Raw genomic sequence first — 20686 nt, 5'->3', positions numbered from 1 at the left:
TCGTCATTTGATCTATATAATACAAGCAGAGATCAGATTTAACATAGTAAACGACTACACACAACATAGTTTGATGCGAAGGGGTGACCAAAATAATCTAGTACACAAATACCAGTTCTGGTGGGTTTTGCGACAATATTATCCTGAACTAGTTGAATACAGAACGCACATCTTATGAGGTGGTAAACTAACCATAGAATTGACCGGTGAGTCATGGCATGACACTCTCAAGGGATTTAGGATTTGTTGGATATCTAGTGTTCATGTACGTGTAGCTGTGACATATACAAGAATCATTTTCAGGTGAGTGTTAACAGTTTACCGTGCTTTTTACTTTAAATGTGAGACACTGGTCTTTATGAATGCTGGATATCTTATCTTGTCTAAAGGTATGGTCTAAATTTGTTTTGTATTATTTGTTTATGCTCGTGAACAAAAAGTTTTCCTCTACAGTTTTATTGTTACAAGTATTTGAATACCCTTCCCAGGAAGCAATAAGAGCTGGCTTATTACTTTTGTCAATTCTAAATGTTTCCAAGATGGAGGAAAATGGTCCCTTTTTTGTGACAGATTAAAACCAACTTGAATAATTGGAAAAGTAAGGAAGAAAATACAAACCTTACAGGACAGGTCCGGTGGCCTAGCGGTTAGAGTGTCCGCATCTGATGCGGGAGGTGGCGGGTTCGAACCCCGGCCGAGTCATATCCAAAGACTTATAAAATGGTACTAACAGCTCCCTCGCTAGGCGCACAGCAGTAAGAAGTTAGTGTTAGGACTGGTTGGCCTGTTATCAAGATAATGTCACTGGGTGGGACATTATGCTACATGTCTGCGGCATGATGCCCCAGTGATGTTAATCACTATAAACTGTCATACTGCAGACGTCATAACGATATGACTGAAAAACCACTAGGCCACCGGACTGGTCCTGTAAGGTTTGTATTTTCTTGATAATCTGTTGTTTTTAACCTTGTAAATAGGAACTAATTCATCGCTTGTTGTTATAATAACTTCATACTTTCTGCCGTCTGGTTAGAGCATGCTAAGCATTAATGTCTTACAGATGTTTCACCCATTCGATACAGAGATCCTAAAATATACAAGTGAAATGAAAAATCAGTCCATACACATTTCAGTTTTGTCATTGTCAGCATTGCAATATTAATACGCCTGTCCATATTAGATTTTGTTAATGAACAACAACAGATAGATGGGGATTGATATTAATTCTAATCCACCATCTTCCACTTGCATGTGCTCCTAGGTGAAAATGAACAGGTGAAATTTGTGAGTCTTAATCACATATATTAGATATTGTAAACATTGACTTGTGCATGTAAGTATGATAGAAAGATCTTTAATGTAAGAATCAATCTGAACTTAAACGCGGAATATGATAAACATTGGAATGAATTAATACTGCTTAATTTTGCTTTTGTTTTGGTTGGAACAGAAGCGTTGAGTGTTTCAAATGTATGCACCACATCCCATACCTTTCTTTATTTTTGAAAATAATGGACACTATTATCAAGACAATAAGTTAGAGATATGTAAACCTTTGAAATACATCGTCAAAAGTTATTTTGAATTATTCCATTATTAATTGCTAAACAAAATCAGTAAATGTTTATTTATAAAACAGTTAAAAACCACCGTTTAATGTTTTCAGGTTTTTTTTCAGTATTTGTAAACAAATATGTTAATTTTCCCTCTATTTTCAGCAAATAGCTGTCTATCAGATTTTTCAATATCTTTAGCAGCTGATACTGATCCTTGAACAAGAACGTACGATAGACGGTTTCGAATATATCACGGAACAATGCAATTTTTCACTTAAGATGAGAACATCCTAGTCCAATTACACTGCTCGGTAAACATGATGCATTGTAAGTATGTGTGAGAATAATTGTTGTTGCTATTATTGTAGGGTTTACAGCCATTTTGCAGCACACGATAGGCTATACATGGCGGCCAATATTAATGGTGGAGGAAGAACCCGGGAAAAACCCTGAAAGAACCACCGACCCACGAGAAGCTACTGGCAAGCTTTCTCACATACCAAACCACTCGAACCCACGCAGACAGAGGTGAGATGGCAGTGATCCGTAACGAAAAGCGCATTAGACCACTCGGCCAATCGGGGCCCCGTGTGAGAATGAGAAACATCAGCTAGATAAAGGCGGGAGAGAGTGTAAAACTGACAGTAAATACGTGGTTTTCGTTTACAATGGTAATCTAATATACTTTCTTTACATCTACTTAATGACTAGCCGCTATCGCTTTGTGACCAATAACGCTGGTATATATTACGTTTTGATGATCAGCTCTTTAATGCTGTGATGACAGTAACGGTGGGTCGGTGATGATGATGATGATGATGATGATGATGTGTGTGTGTGCTGTGATTTGGATTTTTAACGTAGCTTTAACAATTTTTCAGTCATATCGCTAGGATGTCTGCAACACAAACCTCTTAATGCTCAGCGTCAAGCGAGACAGCTGTTAGTACCATTTTTTTAAGTCTTTGGATTGACTCGGCCGGGGATCGAACCCACGACCTCCCGCATCCGAGGCGGACGCTCTAACTACTAGACCACCGGAGCGGTGATGATGATGATGATAATTACGACGATAATAATGATAACGAAATGCAAAGGTTTGTTCTGAAAATAACAGTGTAGTTTGGTGATTATTTGGATTACTGTCTTATTTGTATTTTCTTCTTGTACTTTTAGATAAAATGACTCACCAGTCTCCAGAGTATTACTACCCAGTATCCGAGCTTTTAAGCAACATTCTGGATAATATCGGCTACTCGCGTGAAGACAGAGAGAGGAAGATTAGGATTGCCACGGAATACGAGTTCTTTTGGAACATCGACATGGCTTTAGGACAAGCTCGAATATTATGCTATATATACATGCTTGGAAGCAGAGGGGAGGGTTCCACTGGACCTGAACTACAATCAGACAGAGATATTCTGATTCATTGGGATGATATTAATGTAGTCACTGATCTAGTGGACTGCCAGCCACACAAGATCAATTATCTTATCTTAAAGGATAACGTGACTCATCCTGGTTATGTGAAATTACAGTTAGTAGGAGTATTACCAGGCTACATTCCAGTTCCGATCCACGGTGTTGGAACCAATGAAGAATTTCTAACTATTGATTCATTAAACAGGTCTGTAGTTTTAAACACACACTACCATAACGCTGGTCCTATATCTGGCCCAGCACTACAATGCCCTGGACCTGACAAAATGCATTCTACTGACAATGTGTTTGCTTGGAGATGCTCAAAATGGCCACGAGAGGGATACGAATGGTTCCAGCGTCGCAGATTGCATGGATGGCCTACACCTACACAGATAGAGAACGCTTTGGAAAACGGATGTTTTGCCACACGTGTTGGACATCCACACAGTTCTGAAGAATATTTAGAGTGGAGGTTATCATTTTCAATAACTGAAAGGGACCTTGTGAGGTCTTTTGAAGACACGGTGATGAAAGTCTACGTATTGCTAAAAATGATAAGGAAAACATATATTCAACCTGTTGTAGGGGATGCATTTTCAAGCTACCATTGCAAAGTTTGTATGTTGTGGATGAGAGAGAGTATACCACTTGATCTCGGGAGAAATGAAAATCTTCTGTACTGTCTGATACTTTGCATCAGACAACTGTATGATTGGGCAACAGCAGGGTTTTGTCCTGACTACTTTATCATCACCAATAATATCTATGACAGAAAGATATTTGGAGCAGTACGATGTGCTTTAGTCCAAAAACTGGGCTATCTTCTCTCCACTGATTGTAGGTTTCTATTTGGGGTAGAATGCTGTCATTTGGGTCAGCTTCTGACATACAGTATCAGTGGGCTGCACATTCACCGTACCTCAAATCTACCGTTTGTCAGTGTTGAACTATCCATTGACTATAAATTAAGTGTGGAGAGAGCATGCGCTTTTAGGCTTAGTGCACTTAAGCGCATTCCACAATATTACACAAGCTTGGTTGATCATTTAGAAAGAATTATGTTTGCTTATAGAGGTATGTCTTCAACAATGCAATATCCTCTAAAGTATGCAATGGTGTTTCTGTGCTCCCAGATAGGATTCAATATTGCCACAGTCTGCAAAGAAAACGCATGTTATTTGTCCGCGGACAAAATAGACTATCTTGAGCATTTGGCATCAGTTTACCTTTCATTTGGTATCAACAGCGATGCTACATCAGTAAGACTGAAACTATGTGGATTGGGAATGGAGCTTGGGAATTCTGATTTTACAGAGGCATATCTTCAGCATATTAGTGTCTATCGGATGCGGTACATGTACTCTGCTACACTGTACCAGAAACATCACCTCAGTCTATTGCATTGTAATCTGCAATCGAGTTTAGAAAAATTCTGCTCAAAGAAATTCAGTACTGAGGAGCTTCTGCAGACTCAAGTATCTTTTAGCGTGGTCTATATTCAGTCAGAGATTTCAATAACACCCACACCACTGAGGATGGAAATGTTCAGATCAATTGGAGCACCCACGGAGTTAAGATCTATAGATGATTCCTGGTTTGACTGGGGAGTGGTTGATTCACTCGTGTGACTTCACTTCTTTCAGTACCTGAATTTCAGCAGACAAGGGAAGGAGAGACACAAACAGGCTGCCATGGACAACATGATTAACGTGATTAGGACGGAGCCACAGATCTTACACAGAGACACAGCATTAAATCTTCTGGGTTATTCCTTTATGCAGGAAAATCAGCTTACCAATGCATTTGTATGCTTCACCCAATCCTTGAAAATCCGTCCTTATCACAATGCTGCAAGGTTCTATTTGGGACTTCTGTTCAGGAGTGTTCTTTTCACTCACCTTATTGAAACAGCAAAATCAGAACGTGACAGTTAGAGCAATATTAGTTTATACGACCACACTTTGCATTTCATGCACAACGGGAACATTAGTCATTATGGCAGCAATTTCATTTCACAAGCTGTCAGAAGAAGGTACTTAAATATATACTTGAAATATTGGGAAGAATGTAAACTAGTTGCTTGTTTAAAAAGCAATTATTGTTATAAAGACTGCCATCAGTTTGAAATGAGCACAGCTACTATCTGCAAAATACATCATGGTCATTTTTATTTTCATTTACAACAAATCAATAAATTAACAACTAAAATATTTACTCAGCGTTTTATTATGAAAGTTTGGTGAAATTATTTAAGTTTTTTAAGCCAATATCAACCATCGTGGCAAGGCAGGTGGTATCTACATAAAAACTCCAACGAATTACCCCCTCATTCCCCCATTAGTTCTGCTTTGATTTATAAACGTAAAAATGCCAATGTTGTTCATGATTGATTCTACGCTCTCTTGTCGACTATGAAAACAATGCTAGACAAACATAATAATACTTATAGTCAACCTATTCAAAACTATTAATTATATAGTCTTACTAAAACATTTAGCAATCAAGTTAAACAACACCAAAAGTACCTTTAGAAACTGTACAAGGCTATGTAATGGACTATACTAAGTCAGTAAGTAGCGTGTACCATACAAGGCATCCATACTCTGCTCTCATATTGTTAGACCAATCAGGATTTAACTTTGTTCTTACACAGTCGTTGTGTCAATGTCGTACATATCAAGACCAATCAGGATTTAACTTTGTTCTTACACAGTCGTTGTATCAATGTCATACATATCAAGATCAATCAGGATTTAACTTTGTTCTTACATAGTCGTTGTATCAATATCATACATATCAAGATCAATCAGGATTTAACTTTGTTCTTACACAGTCGTTGTATCAATGTCATACATATCAAGATCAATCAGGATTTAACTTTGTTCTTACACAGTCGTTGTATCAATGTCATACATATCAAGATCAATCAGAATTAGGTTCAACAATTTGATTCTTAATATTTTAGTAACTGCATTATACAAGGCTTGCATGTGTACACCCGTTGGTGTGTGTGTGTGTGTGTGTGTGTGTGATGATATACCGCCTCATACATTTTTAATTTTAGGATGATCACTGGTGACAATCTAAATATTTAATTTGAGTAATTTATATTTTACTGTCTAAATGGTCCAACTAAAACAAATCCAACAAAAGTATCCAACCTAAAATGCAAAGGGTCCTTACAAAGAAATGTAACGGAAACAGTGCCGTGTCACCAATTCTGTATAAAATAATAGCTGAGATTTTTTCCCTTTAACTTCATCACATTTACACAGGTTTAAAGCAGACTATTATTTATATCAATTACATCGATGACAATATATTGGTCAGTATCAGGTAAATCGTGGAGTGTGTATGCTAGTAAAGTTAACATTCCTTGTATCAAGTAAATAGAAGACAGTATATTTTGGCCAGTGAAAATTCCTTGTATCAGGTAACTGAAAGAGATTTTGTAATAGCAGCAATTACTTATCATGCCGCTATTGCGTTGCTAGCCTATTTTTGTACCAAAAGACATCGTCCGTTCGACGTGAACACACCTTCCTACATAGTGGGAGTCAGTAAGACCTTTAGCACATCAATGTCGGGCGCCATACTGTGTAGACGTTTGCAAAACTAAAACCAGAGAAATTATGTCCGTTGCAAAGTACCGTACAAAACGTCTTCTTCTCTAGTTTTAATTAGTCTCTGTATTATAACTGTATGTTCAGTTTTATTAAGAAAACAAAAACCAACACACACAAAAAAAACATATGGTAACATTTTCCTCCTTTAGAACTTAGTTCTTTAAAGGGCTTCCGGGCCTACCTCGTGTACCAGCCCCACGAAGAAAACTTTGTCCGGGTTCCTCTGGATCGGGTGGATGGAACCCGCTAGGAGTCGCTATGAGCAAAACTCCTGTTATCTCCTCGCCCTTATCTATCCTATTGGGAACCTTGAACGCCACTGCCAACTTAGTTTCTTCGGGACGTTTTCATATGCGACATATACAGTTCCTCCTTTTCGCAAGGTCAAAACCACACAGTTATTCTTCATCAACCACGATCCCACTTCGACCACAATCTCAACACCATTTGCAGTGGTGGATGAATCCTGGTGGGGGTCTCCATGCATGCACCAACCCCCACTCTTATGTTCGCTTATGGATCAGATTCTGGATGAAGCGCTCATTTAGAGCCAGAACGTGTAATTCTCCAGGGTTATGGCCGAATTGTCCCTCCACATCAAGTGCCTAGCAGTGAAAGGAGTATTTGTAGAACTGCAAGGGTGCATTGATAGAATCAAGGGTCGATGTGTTATGATCTCCTCAGGCTACACGTCGGTCGTAGTATATATACGATATCAAGGAGGCACACGTGCCCATTCTTCTTGCGTGGGGTTCTATAATCTTTTCATCTGGGCAGTCTTAGAAGATGCACAATTCGAGTTTGCCACATTCCTGACAAGATGAATGTATCAGCGGACAGACTGTCCATAACAGGCCAAGCCGTCCTCACGGAATGGCATCTTGACCGCTTAGTAGACATGTTTATGATCAGGCTTAACAGCAAGCATCACTTTTACGTATCCCTAGTCACGGACGAGAGTGCATTGACATTCAGATTTCAATAGGGTAGCCTATTCGCATATAACTTCTCACCGTTCCGACTTCAACCTTAAGTTCTGCAAAAGGTCGGAACTTGCACTGCTCAGATCATTCCCATCGCCCCACTGTGGCCCCAACAATCATGGTTCAACGATCTTGATGACATGCCGATCGGTCGACCCAGGTATCTACCTCACGTGATTGATCTCCTAACACAACACTGGGGATCCTGCCTCCATAACGGCTCACGCTCTTCATCTTTATGATCTTCACCAGTGATCTATCCACCAGAACAACTTCTCCAAGACTCGAGTTATTGCTACCGCATTGATCTATATTAATCATTCCTTTTTGGAGGCTGTCATAACATCAGCATTTTGTTGTTCCCATACTACTTTTTTTTCTCTGGGGCTGATTGTTACGGAACATCATGTGGCTCAGAAACATAAACCTTTTATATATAGACCTCTCCCTCTACGGTGAGAACATTTAAATTTCTGTTTTTGATCGGACTGACGAGAGCATCAGCCTACCAATCTAACTAACAAATTCAGCTGTGCAATAGCGACAGGACAACTAGCTGTTGATATTAAAATGTATTTTTTTTTTGGGGGGGGGTAAATACTTTTAATTATGCATTACTTACCTGCCGTTATTACCGAATGACCTCTTCCTACCCCACTTTGATATCTTGCATGATCGTCATCTGTGAAAACATTACACGTAATATCTACCTTCTGCAACATACAGAGTGTACTGCATCACTAAAATTAATTTATCACGCCACCCCCAAAAAGCACCATATTGATCTATGAAGATTTCTTGTATCAAGTAAATTGAACACAAAACATGTTGGTTTGTGAATTTTTCATTATGGACTATTTTTAACTTCACATAAGAAATTGAAAATAGCAGTCATGCAAGACCAATTTAATATTTTTCACTGTTTATGCTCATGAGATGTGAAGTAAATTCACTTTACACAGGTCATAAAAATGCTAATTATTTTCAAATGTGTGATATTTCTTTGATTTCCTGTCTTATTTTCTTTCACAGCTAGTGTCTTGATGCTGTTAAAAATTCATACACACGTATAAATATTGTAGTTCTTATAATTTATCAGTAGTTACAACTCCTCAACTTACCTCAAATACCTCTCAGAGTTAGAGATAGTAACTGACATCACATCGATGTCCCAATAATACAAAGATCACATCATTTGAAGACGTGTAGTAAATGTTGATTTTCAAAGGAAAACAGACTTTTATTTTGGAGAACATGAAAAGGTAGAATAAGTTTTAAAATGTGTTTCACACCTTGAGATGCAGATGTTATTAAAAAGACAGAAGCCCTGAACAAATCTGATTATCCACAACATACCATTAAATGAAACAAAGCGCTAAATCGACTCAGATAACTAACAAAGGAGTAAAATAGATTTTTGTCTTATTTATTAATTGTAAGAAGATAACTGAGTTGGCGTTGGATTTATAACGAAACGTTAATGATGGTTGATACAAATACAATGTTTATTGATGAATGACTCAACTGAAAAAAGAATTATGATTAGGACAAATTAACACAATTCGCACGAATCTAATAATGTAACATAAATGTGAATACAAGTAAATGACCTTACATAGTACAAGGACAAAGGTCAATGATTCACAGTAATTTCACATGACGAAAAGAATGATGTGTTTTACTCTATTAGTAAAAATGATGTACTTTACTCATATAGTAAAAATGACATGTTCACTCAATCATTGAAAAATTATATAGTTTACTCAATTAGTACAATGATGTAAAGATGGGACAGATATCATACAATATATCTTTACAGTCCCAAAACACTGGTATAACAAACCCCAAAATTAGCCCACGGCTAAAAGAATAGATGTATGCAGTTACACAAAACACTCCATCACTAGAGTACTTGGTTACCAGTCACACTGGTCAATCAAGCAGTCAACTTTACAGGTAATCACCGACCACCATTCAATCACTTGGTCAATCAGGCAATCAGCGCCTACCAATCGGTCAGCTGCGTCCGATCACCTGCTACTCAACCAGCAAAAACACTGTTCAATCAGCTCTACGGCTGCAATAGACAGCTTTATGGTCAGCTCTACAGCTGCTATGATCAGCTTTGTGGTCAGCTCTACAGCTGCTACCCTAAAACTCTGATCACAATGGTCAGCTCTACAGTTGCTAAAGTCAGCTTTATGGTCAGCTCTACAACTGCTACCTTGTCAGCTCTGATCGCTATGATCAGCTCTACAGCTGCTATGGTCAGCTTTATGGTCAGCTCTACAGCTGCTACCCCGTCAACTCTGATCACTATGGTCAGCTCTACAGTTGCTCTGGTCAGCTCTACAGGTGGTACTCCATCAGCTCTGATCACTATGGTCGGCTCTACAGCTGCTATGGTCAGCTTTATGATCAGTTCTACAGCTGCTACCCTGTCAACTCTGATCACTATGGTCAGCTCTACAGTTGCTATGGTCAGTTTTATGATCAGCTCTACAGCTGCTATCCCATCAGCTCTGATTACTATGGTCAGCTCAAACAGTTGCTATGGTCAGCTTTATGATCAGCTCTACAGCTGCTACCCCGTCAGCTCTGATCGCTATGGTCAGGTTTACAGCTGCTATAGTCAGCTCTACAGCTGCTACCACGTCAACTCTGATCAGCTGAAAATAAATATAACACGGTGTGCTAAGAATGACATGTGCATATACGATAACACGCAATGACGTTATATACGGTAAGCTATGCAAATTACACTATCGGCACAACATTACCAAGCAATAAACAGGTTCAGAAGTGAACCCACCTGTGTCCAATAAGAATCCTTTGGTATTAAACATTTCTTAATAAAATGCAACTTTATTGCTAATATAAATCTCCTGTTAAGTCACATACAAGAATAGAAAATATTTGCATTATACTACGCAAGCTGGAGTTGCATAGAAAATATACAAAAATAAACATGGTAGTACAAAAGTTATAACCTATAATATACATGTTGTTGTTGTTGTTGTGGTGGTGTTTAGCGCCATATTTCAGCACACGATAGGCTATGCATGGCAGCCAGTATTAATGGTGGAGGAAGAACCCAGGAAAGCCCCGGGAAAAACTACCGACCCACGAGAAGCTACTGGCAAGCTTTCTCACATACCCACGTTAGCCGAATCCTAGACTCAAACCCACACAAACAGAGGTGAGATGGCAGTGATCCGTAATGGAGAGCGCTTTAGACCACTCGGCCACTCGGGGCCCCTATAATATACATAACAAATTAATAAATAATTAACATACCTCTATAGGTGGAGATCTGCAAGACGTTGAGTAGACTGCTCACTGATAAGACGTTTCTGTATTGTAATTTTTTTGTCCTACGGTGAGGTATTTATGAACAGATGATGTAGCCCTACATCATTTGTGCGCTTGATGAATATCGGTTTTCCCATCAAAAGAAAACATGGCACATGCGGCATATGATGAATAAACTCACTGATTCAACATATTGAACAATATACATAAATCGCCCTCGGGCATTGTTATACACAAATAAATGAAACCCAAATACATGTATTTAATAAATAACAAAGGGATTTATACAATTCCGTGACATTGATGTTCAATTATTTACAAATACGTTTCGTCTCTGCTTTTAGAATTCAGTTTTTTTTCCCCGTCAATTGAAAAGATATTATCTGTAAGAGATTGCGACCCATATGAGTTGTATATATCAAGAAAATTGTTCCATGTGTCATTCTGACCAAACTGAAATGAATAAATTCTTCTACTGCCATCATAATTTTCAGAATATATAAATTTATATTATTCAATGACATGTAAAAGAGGAATACTGTGAATGATACATTCAACACTTGTCATGTGATTAATAGCTATGTATGTATGCAGTGTATGTCAGCCTATCAGTACATCATCCTTAAAGTTGTGTACTAATATAATGTGTGTTATTAAAGTTATTATACATGACCATTCTCCCTTGTTTGCATTATAATGACTTTGCCCTTTGAAAACTTCAGCCCTTAACGAAAATGATTCTTTTATGCCCCAAAGAGAAACAATCTTCAAGGTTTGATTTTATTTGAAATACCAATATTTTTTAATTAACCCTTTTCCTTGTCTCACTGTGTCTAACCGTTCTCTCTGCCATGGTACAAAATTGTACTGACCTCTACTGAACTGCACTGCACCATGTAATTGTTGATGACAGAAATTCCTGAATTCTATGGTGAAAACAAAATAATAATAGTAAATAGTTTCTATCCCGAGGCTAGTCGCAAACTCATCTATTTTCTATTTTTGGTACCGATTTACTGATGAAGTGATTACTGCATCTCTTGATTATAGACCTAGTGGAATGCGGGATATCATATGTTCATTCTGGCTCCATACCTACCGAGGAGTTCCGTTCATCTGTTCTTGAATGTAATGGTGGTTCACCTATTAATACTTGTAGTTCCTCCTCAGATGTGCTTCTTAGAGCGGCTGTGCATTTAGCTAGAACTTTATTTTGGATGCTACCCAGTTTTTTTAAAGGAGATGCTGAGGCATATTCTTGGCAGCCATAACTATTTTAGATATAATTAAAGGTCGATATAGGGTCAGCAGTGTGCACTCATCTGCTCTAGAATTCGACCCTTTCGGTTTCTTGAGGAGGCTCAGATCCTGGTTAAACCTTTTGATGTTATATCAATTTTCCATGTAAGGTGCTCATTAAAAAGATACCTAAAATTTTGGCTATCTTTTCGAATTTGATTTGTGTATTGTTTAGAAATAGTGATAGGAATTCCCTAAGCCGTATTTGTCAGTCCATCGACCAGTTCAATTGAGACCCTTTTGATGCTCACCCACAGCAGTTTCCCGCTCTCCATATACCGCAAGAGTCTGCAAACTGGGACAGGACTATTTGGACTTGATTGATTTACGTTTGGGTGGGGTAGTTATTTTTTTACCACATTCATCAATGATTAATTCTAGAAAGTCTTCTATATTGTGTCTCGGTACTTTTAAAAGGGTCTGGGGTTTGACTAATATGGATTTTTGAAGCTCTAGTTTCTATAACATGTTGATTTCTCTTAGGATTTGGCTCTTTTTTTTTTAACTTTGATCAACCCTTTTGCTGATTTGCTTGCCTCCTCATATGAATCTTGTCCAATGTTTTCTATGATACCCTTGGGTCTGGCCTTCTCTTTGAGTGTAATGTCGGTTTTAAGGGTAGTTTTCTTTTACTTGATGTTAGGCCCAGTTCAGGAATGTAAAGTTTTCTCCCTGTTTGTTTCTCCTCTATTTGGTCAGGAATTTGGTGGTTAATTTCTTCTCCCATAGAGCACCTACGGGTTGATGACATCGGTAATGTGTCATCAAGCATTTGGGGTGAATTTGGGTATATGGTGATGTTCTAGTCAAATACCACTGGTGGAGACGTTGGCCCTTCTGGGTTGATAATCAATGGTGATTGTGATGTGTATGATATCCTAGCATTGACTTAAAGGGTCATTACCAATACTAGCATCCGGGTAGGGCTTGAACCAAAAGATAGGAGTTAGGTGCGGAATGTGTTTGTGGGGTGTTGTTGTAAGTGTTAAACCTTAATACTTTTGTGAGTTTCCTAACTGGATCTCTGTTCTGTTGCATTTGCACTTTCTTTTTATTGTTTTTGATACATTTTCTTAATTGTGTATTTAATACTATTAATTGGATAGGGTAAATATAAGATAATTTATGAATACAAATTGAATATTTCTTGATATTGTCAGAGTATTTCCAAACCCAAATTGGTAGAAAATCCCGTAGTGAATATTCTTGGGAATATACGAGGATTTCATTCAGGCTATTGCTAGAGTGGTAATTAGCACCTGTGTATGAGTCATGCAGCACCCTTTTAAAATGCCAAGTCCAATTTGAAGATAATTTATTTAATTATTCTAAGGTCTGAATTTGGAATTTGGAATTGGGCGCCAAATTTAAACATTTGGTCAATATACTACATTTTATTGTTGAAGTGTTATAGATAACTACCTACTGCATTATATGTTATTAGGAACTACTATATGATCTTATGATTTCCTGGGATAATTTAAGTTGAGAAATTAGATTAAGAAGTTAAGAAAAGAAATAGAGTTAATGTAGAGATTATTAGATTTGCATAAAGATTCCAATTACCAGCGGGTTTAAGAAAGTCTTCCTCCCGATTTCCAAATAAAGTTTAACATATGTGGTGGCAATGTTATAAAGGACTTATGGCTGCTAGGCGGACTTATGGCGTATTGCTAGGCAGGCCGAAAGGGCTTGAACTCTGCTCTGGTTGTCCGCTGTCTTAGTGGCTATAAACGTATGTAATGTAGGCTCGTGTGCTATTAAATTTGTCCGATTCCAGGACATTTAATTCCCAAGGAACTTACAATGTGCAGGAAGAGGAACACGGAGGCTCATCGTGATAAGTCTATATCTTTTAGATGCTTTTGGGGGAATGATATCCCACTCATAGCGCCACCCTGGTTCCATACGTATGCGCTCATTGGGACACCTATTACTTAGACAGGTCTGAATTGACCCTCACACTCGTCCTTAGTAGTCTGAGCCAAGGGAAGGTGAAGGGACCCGGCAAGAAACTCCAACCGAGACACTATATCGGAAACGCCAGGCGTACTAATTTCAAATCTTGTCCAATTACTAAATTCGGTTATGTCCTATTACCAATTATGTGTCAGCCACAATCATAATTAGAGACACGCTAAAAGAGGTTTCAAATTTACCTATATTATATTTCGACATTTTGTGTACTTAGCGTACACAATAAATACTAAAGTAATTCTTAAAAAAAACTTGTAGTCTAAGTGACTATAACTTTTCTTGCCCATATTAGTGTTTTGTTAATGAATTTGGAACAGTACTCAAAGGATTAATTATGAATTTTGGTTTTATCGAGTCGGATTTCCAAGGCAAATTGGATCCCATTTTAATAAGGAGGCATTTGGTTAGTAATAACACGTTACAAGGGCTTTTAGGTCTGCAGTCCAAACGTTCGGCGGTAATCTTCTTCTTCTTTTATCTCTGCCGCACTCAGTGGTTCTGTGTACCGATGCACTGATAATGCCTCAAACCCATTTAATTGAGTAAGCTGTATTACGGCTTCAATAAGGGTGTTCAGGGAAAGCTGGTAATCTTCCTCATAGTATCGCATTAGAAAATGCACCCAGAAATGTATTGATGTGGTCTTGGCTTTCTTTTTTTAGCAGCCTCCAAGCTAAGTATATCACCTCACTGATAAAGTGATTTGCCTTCTTGAAGTCAACCAGTGCCTGTTCTAAGCCCAGTCCCACAAGTCGATGTCAGTCTGGGTCAGTATCCTCAATATCGTCTTCCTGAGCCGTGTCCACCATCTCACCTTCTTCCTTCTCCTCTTCATATATTTCTTGTTGAGCATGAGACTGCACCTCTGCTTCTGCTTTATCTGCTGCTTCAGCGTCGGCTTGAGCTTTCTCTCTTGTTCTATTGATGTCATGTAGACCTATTTCAGTTTGAGCCTCCGTGTCTGTCATAATGTCCTGCCAAATGTTGGTCTGGGTTGCAATGGAGTTTCCATTCAATTGATTGTCCGGTATCTGGTCTAGGGGGTCTAATTATTTTACCCGAAATTCCAGGCGGTGTAATGGAGTAGTGAGATGCCCTAGAAAGTGCTGCGTTCATCTTCTCTTTACGTTCTCTATTCCTTTCTCTCTTAGCCTCGCCGCTTTCCCACACTCTATCTATACTCCAGTCCATTTATTCATCTTTTTCTTCTGTGAATAAGAGTAATGATGCTCTTTTGACCCCAGCTCTCAAATTCCAACTAGTGGCTTAAGTTTTTCCTAGGGCCCTTATGGTCCGTAGTGCCGGAGCTGGTATCACTGTCTCCCATGGGTTGGATAATTAATTAGTCGAGAAGGTACGTTTGGAGCCACTACCTCTCGCGTTCATGTATGCAGAGCATACTTTTCAATTGTCATGTCTGGGCGCGACAAGGACAGCAAGCAATGACAACAGGAGTTGCACCAATGTCACAGCAGACGCTCCAGACTACAAGAGCTCATGGTCTAATGACGTCACCTAGCGGGGTCATGACAACCTGAGTTTAGTTGTCTTATTGTTTATTTTGGGCCCTATTTCTATTTGTCAGATTGTTTATATCTTGTATAAAAAAAAAGTTGTCACCATTTGCAGCGGGGCCTGATGACTGTGTTTTAACATTCTGATATATCCTAATTTGTAGGGTTAAGTTGTGCTAATGGGTTACACTCACAGACAAATGCTCCAAGATTTTGATAGATTTGTTAAAGAGGCGTATTGTTTTGTATACAACTGTTCATGTCAATAGTGTTGTGTTGTGTTCGTTACTATATTGCATTGCCTTAGTCAAATGCTTTCAATTACGGTGTGGCACAAGGGTGGCAGGTCATGCTTTCACAGTTTACATAGGGTCCACTCTATGCTCACTGGAACTGACCAGACCCTAGACGGCTGATGTCCAGCTCATCCTGTGCCTACCGATTCAGCCTGCCTTCCTCCTTCTCAAGGCCACCAGTGACTTTACTCATTTGCCTTGTGTTTAGTACATTGGATTGCAATGAATTATAATAGTGTTAAAATTGTTATAATAACCAGGGAGATCCTATTACTATACCTTTTGATATCTACCAATTTCTTTAAGGAACATAATAATGTTGTCATATGTTGATTCCATATTACTATTTTTTGCTCTGTTCGATTAAATCTGGATATGATAAATGTTAGTATAATGGTTGTTGCTTCCTTTTAGAGGCGAGTATCTTTTCTATATTTTTTGGTAGTTGTAAAAAAATGTGATGTACGTATTCAGATGAGGGCAATATGGATAATTTGTTTTCTTTCGACTGTTTTCCTTAATATACATTCCAACATAATTTATCAATAGTCTTTCCAGTTTTGATTCGGTTAATAATTTTCTTATCTATAATGTGGTTTGCTTTTGGGGCTTTGATGTTTTATTGGACTTTCTTTTGTATGTTGAACAGAATTACTGCATTTTGTCAGATTCATCTTGCCATTTATTGTCAATCTTTGTTTTCATTTGACTATATATTTCATTCGTACTATAATGTATTGATGACTTTGATTCTTTCAGTGGGATTTCTTTGGCATTCTTATCCGCTCGTTCGTTTCCAATTAGGTTAATATGAGATGGAAGCCTAAGAAATGTTATTGATTGGTTATTTGCTTCGATGCTCCTAATGAGATGTAATGCCTTCTGTAGGAAATGTTCTCTACTTTTGGGTTTCCTGTTAAGGTTGATTTTAGTACCCTGAGCGAGTCCGTGACGATAAGGTTGTTACATGTCCTTTGAATTTGGATCCTTTTTAGGGCTTCAATTATCACAAAGAATTCTGCAGTGTATATTTAAGTCCCATCTGGTAGTATGCCCTCTAGTTCACTGTTTTTAGCAGGGATAATGATTGCGGTGGCTGTTCTACTTAGTTTGTGCGATTTTGATTCATCAGTAAACATTATTGTGTGTTTAGAGTATTTATTTTCCAGAATAGGTTTTATGTAATGCAACATTTCGAGTGGTTTTTCATGTTTTGATCCCATTGCTAGAGTTTGTAAGTCGATCTTGGTCAAACTTGGATGATTTTTCCATTGGGTAGGATCTGAATATCGTATTGAGTCGGCTTGCAGTGTGATTCGTTGATGTTATTAGGCCTTGTCTTGTTATAGTTTCCCTCCTGAAAAATTAGGGACTAATTTCGTGCAAAATCTTAATATCATTTGTTGATTTTCTTTTTTCGTGCGTGGTTTTTTTCAAATATAGATGTGTTCTTGTCGCATATCTTAACATTTGTTCTTCTCGCCTTTGGTGTAGCGGTAATTCTCCTGTCAATATCTGTAGGTCCTCTTTTGTGTTTTTTAAATATATTTTATGTTCCTGTACAAATCCTGAAGGCTTGATCTAATTAAACATTTGTAAAACATTAGTAGAGTTCATGATCATCTCTCCATGTTGTTACTTTGATATTTTTCAGGAGATTTAGGTCTTGATTTCATTTTCCTAACAATTCAGTGATGTGGGATTTCCAGCTTAGTTGTTCATCGAGTAGCATACCTAAGAAACGAGTTTATTTAACAAAGGTTGCAGGTGTGCTTTGTAACAGTAGGATTGGTTACGGTTGATCTTTTTTCTTTTATGGAGAAATTGGCATACCTATAGTTTTGTTGGTCGAGATTTTAAAACCCCACTTATGGGCTCAGTCTCCAATTGCGTTTATGATGGTTTGGATTCCATAGATAACGCTTTAGTTTTTCGGGTTGCCTGCTCTCCATATTTTACTATCATCTGCGTACTGGGTGGGATACATCACTTTTGTCAAGATTGATTGTTTTGCCAAGTTCATTCACCATAACATTACTATGCCAGTCTCACAATTTTATCTTATTTACAATGCTGTCGGGCGTTTCTGCGCACGTAAGGTTTCCGTCTCCAATATTGAAGCAAAATGCATTCCGAATTCAACCGATTGACAAAACTACAATACTTTTATGCTTACCATTTGAAAGAGGCGATTGTCACCAAAATATTCTGTTCAAAACAATATTAATTTTACACACACGGGTATACCACCCACGTGTTTTCATGACTCGCGATATGTCGACCTATTCTGAAGGCAGCTTTGAAATTATGTAATGTTTATCCATCAGACTATTACTTTGGACTGTTTCTGTCAGCAGTTCAGTCCAGTAATTATGTCAGGTTTATTGCTAGTTTTATAAAATTCAACGTAACAATGCCAGTAAATGGCAAGAGATATCAAGCAAACTAAACCGATCTTGTTAAAAAATATTGTAAAGTTCAACGTTGTATATGAAAAAATAAGCTATTATGTGGATTTTAAATAACACTAAATAGGATGTAATGTGTTTGCAATGTCTTGTTTATGGGGAAAAATTACTAAACAATTCAGAAACAGACTATACGTAGGGGAATTTCTAGAGAATCCCGTTCTAGCGGCAAGTTGACACGTTGGGTAGCAGACGATTTTGTATCTGGGACAACTTCCTGCAAAATTGTTAACTTATATTAAGATGAAGATTGCTTTTAAGATGAACATTTCCATCTTTTAAATAACGTATTTATTTGTATGATTTTAAAAATACATAGTAAACAGGATTTTCTGGGTTACAGGTTCAAGAAGGTCGTGGAGTGGGTCTTCATGTTGACACCTAGAAATCACATTTTCATATGCATTTAGAGTCAAAATGTGGGATATTTTTGTACACTTTATGAATATCGCTTTTTTAATTAAAGTACGATCGTTCTTTCTTGACACAAAATGGATTTCTTACCCAAAAAAACACGTGATCCAATGTTTACAGAAATGACGTATCGTTGCGCATAATTACCTGACATGCAGAATTGGACGACATGGTGGTATATATTTTTTTAAATAAATATTTAAAATAATGAGGAAATGTACCTTGTTTCCATTGAATACGTCGTCTTGAGACGGTCTCTCGTCAAAAGCACATGGCTGCTTTGGATGAGATCGACAGACACTCATTTCATCCATTATGTTGATTATTTCAACTAGTCACGATGTTTCGAGTAACAGTAATGATGATCATTTATAACAATATGACAATACTTTATGTTGCCTTATTTGTTTAAGGTGCATTTTAGTCAAATCCTGCCTCCAGGAACGTGCTCCACTAATTTTGTAATGGCGCCATGGTTCCCAGCATTCTGTGTTGCTGAGCGCGAGGTGATAGCGTTGTAGCGGTCCTGTTTCTAACACCCGAATCGGAGAGCATTGGTTATCCCCGTTGTTTATGTTTGTGTAAACATCTTAGGTTCTCCAGTGGTACAGAGGGTATGAATATGGCCCTCGTTGTTGCAGATGTGGGACAGACAGCCCTGAAGGACTCACGGTACTGATTCAGTTTTCCCATAGCAAACCTATGCAATCACCATGATATTAAAAATTCAATGACTTAAAATATTAAGGTGCTCATGATCAAACTTATATTTATCAGTATAGATGAAACCTGGATGTCAGCTTCTGTGTAGAGGAAAAGATGTGAGCCGCAGCATTTTCTGGACCTGCATGTGTTTGAAACATGCTTTCCATTCCGCAGCAAAGAGTCAAGTGCTAATTTAAATAACTAATGTTCCAACCTCAAGAATGTTAAAGGACTGAAATTCCATCAATAAAACAAAGGCTCTATTTATTATTGTTTTCACTTACAACTAGGATAATCTCTCAAAATATTATTTTTCCTACAACATAACTTACATTATTAACCAATTCTGGACAGCCTGACCCATATATACTCTATTATATGTTCACCCATTTCCAGGCTGGTTCCCATTTTTCAATACCTAAAGTACCAAGTGTAATATAGTCAGAATCATCTGTGTCCTTTATGACTAAAATTTCAAAATTCTAAATACAAATTTTCATCCGTCATGATCAAATTTATTCCGATAAAAACCACATCTGAAAGCATTGTTTTATGACAATGCCAACGTCGGATTTGCCCAGATTTTTTTAGTTATATAAATTTCGACTTGCCCAGATTTCGAGTTACCAGAATTTCGGGTTTGACCAAAATTTGCAATTTGCCCAGATTTTGATTTATATAAATTTCGGACTTGCCTTAATTTTAAGTCATCCAAATTTCGGGTTCGTCTAAAGTTTGGGTTTGCCCAGATCCTCATTTTAAGGTTTGATTTTATCGGAAGTTTCTGTTAATAAGGTAGTATAAGTCTCCACCAATAGGTTTATGCTTTAATGTTATAAAAACATAATCTTCATGTTATCAAATATAGTTTATAAAACATTTATGATAAAATTGTTGTTTTTAAAATATACGAGAAAAATTGTGCATTTAGAAAACCTTGTTGGCTGAGGTTGGAATAGTAATTGGATGGCCATGAAGTAGAATTATTATTATGTGTGTCAATGTAATTCTAATAGTGCGAGTATTCGAAAATAGAGAGAACACAATAAAAAGTTAAACATAACTTATTCTGTATTTATTTATATCATAAATATCAAGATAGAATAGATGG

The 20686-nt window shown here is 37.6% G+C and overlaps 1 pseudogene; it reads left to right on the top strand.

The window, feature by feature from the left end:
• Nucleotides 1-201: 201 nt before the first annotated feature.
• On the top strand, nt 202-5383 carry LOC149799344 (uncharacterized; annotated as a pseudogene).
• Nucleotides 5384-20686: the final 15303 nt, after the last annotated feature.

This window comes from Sinohyriopsis cumingii, chromosome 5 (genome assembly GCF_028554795.1).
Source record: "Sinohyriopsis cumingii isolate HCF-2022 chromosome 5, ASM2855479v2, whole genome shotgun sequence".
NCBI classification, from domain to species: domain Eukaryota; kingdom Metazoa; phylum Mollusca; class Bivalvia; order Unionida; family Unionidae; genus Sinohyriopsis; species Sinohyriopsis cumingii.
This window is presented reverse-complemented; position numbering and strand designations above follow the sequence as displayed.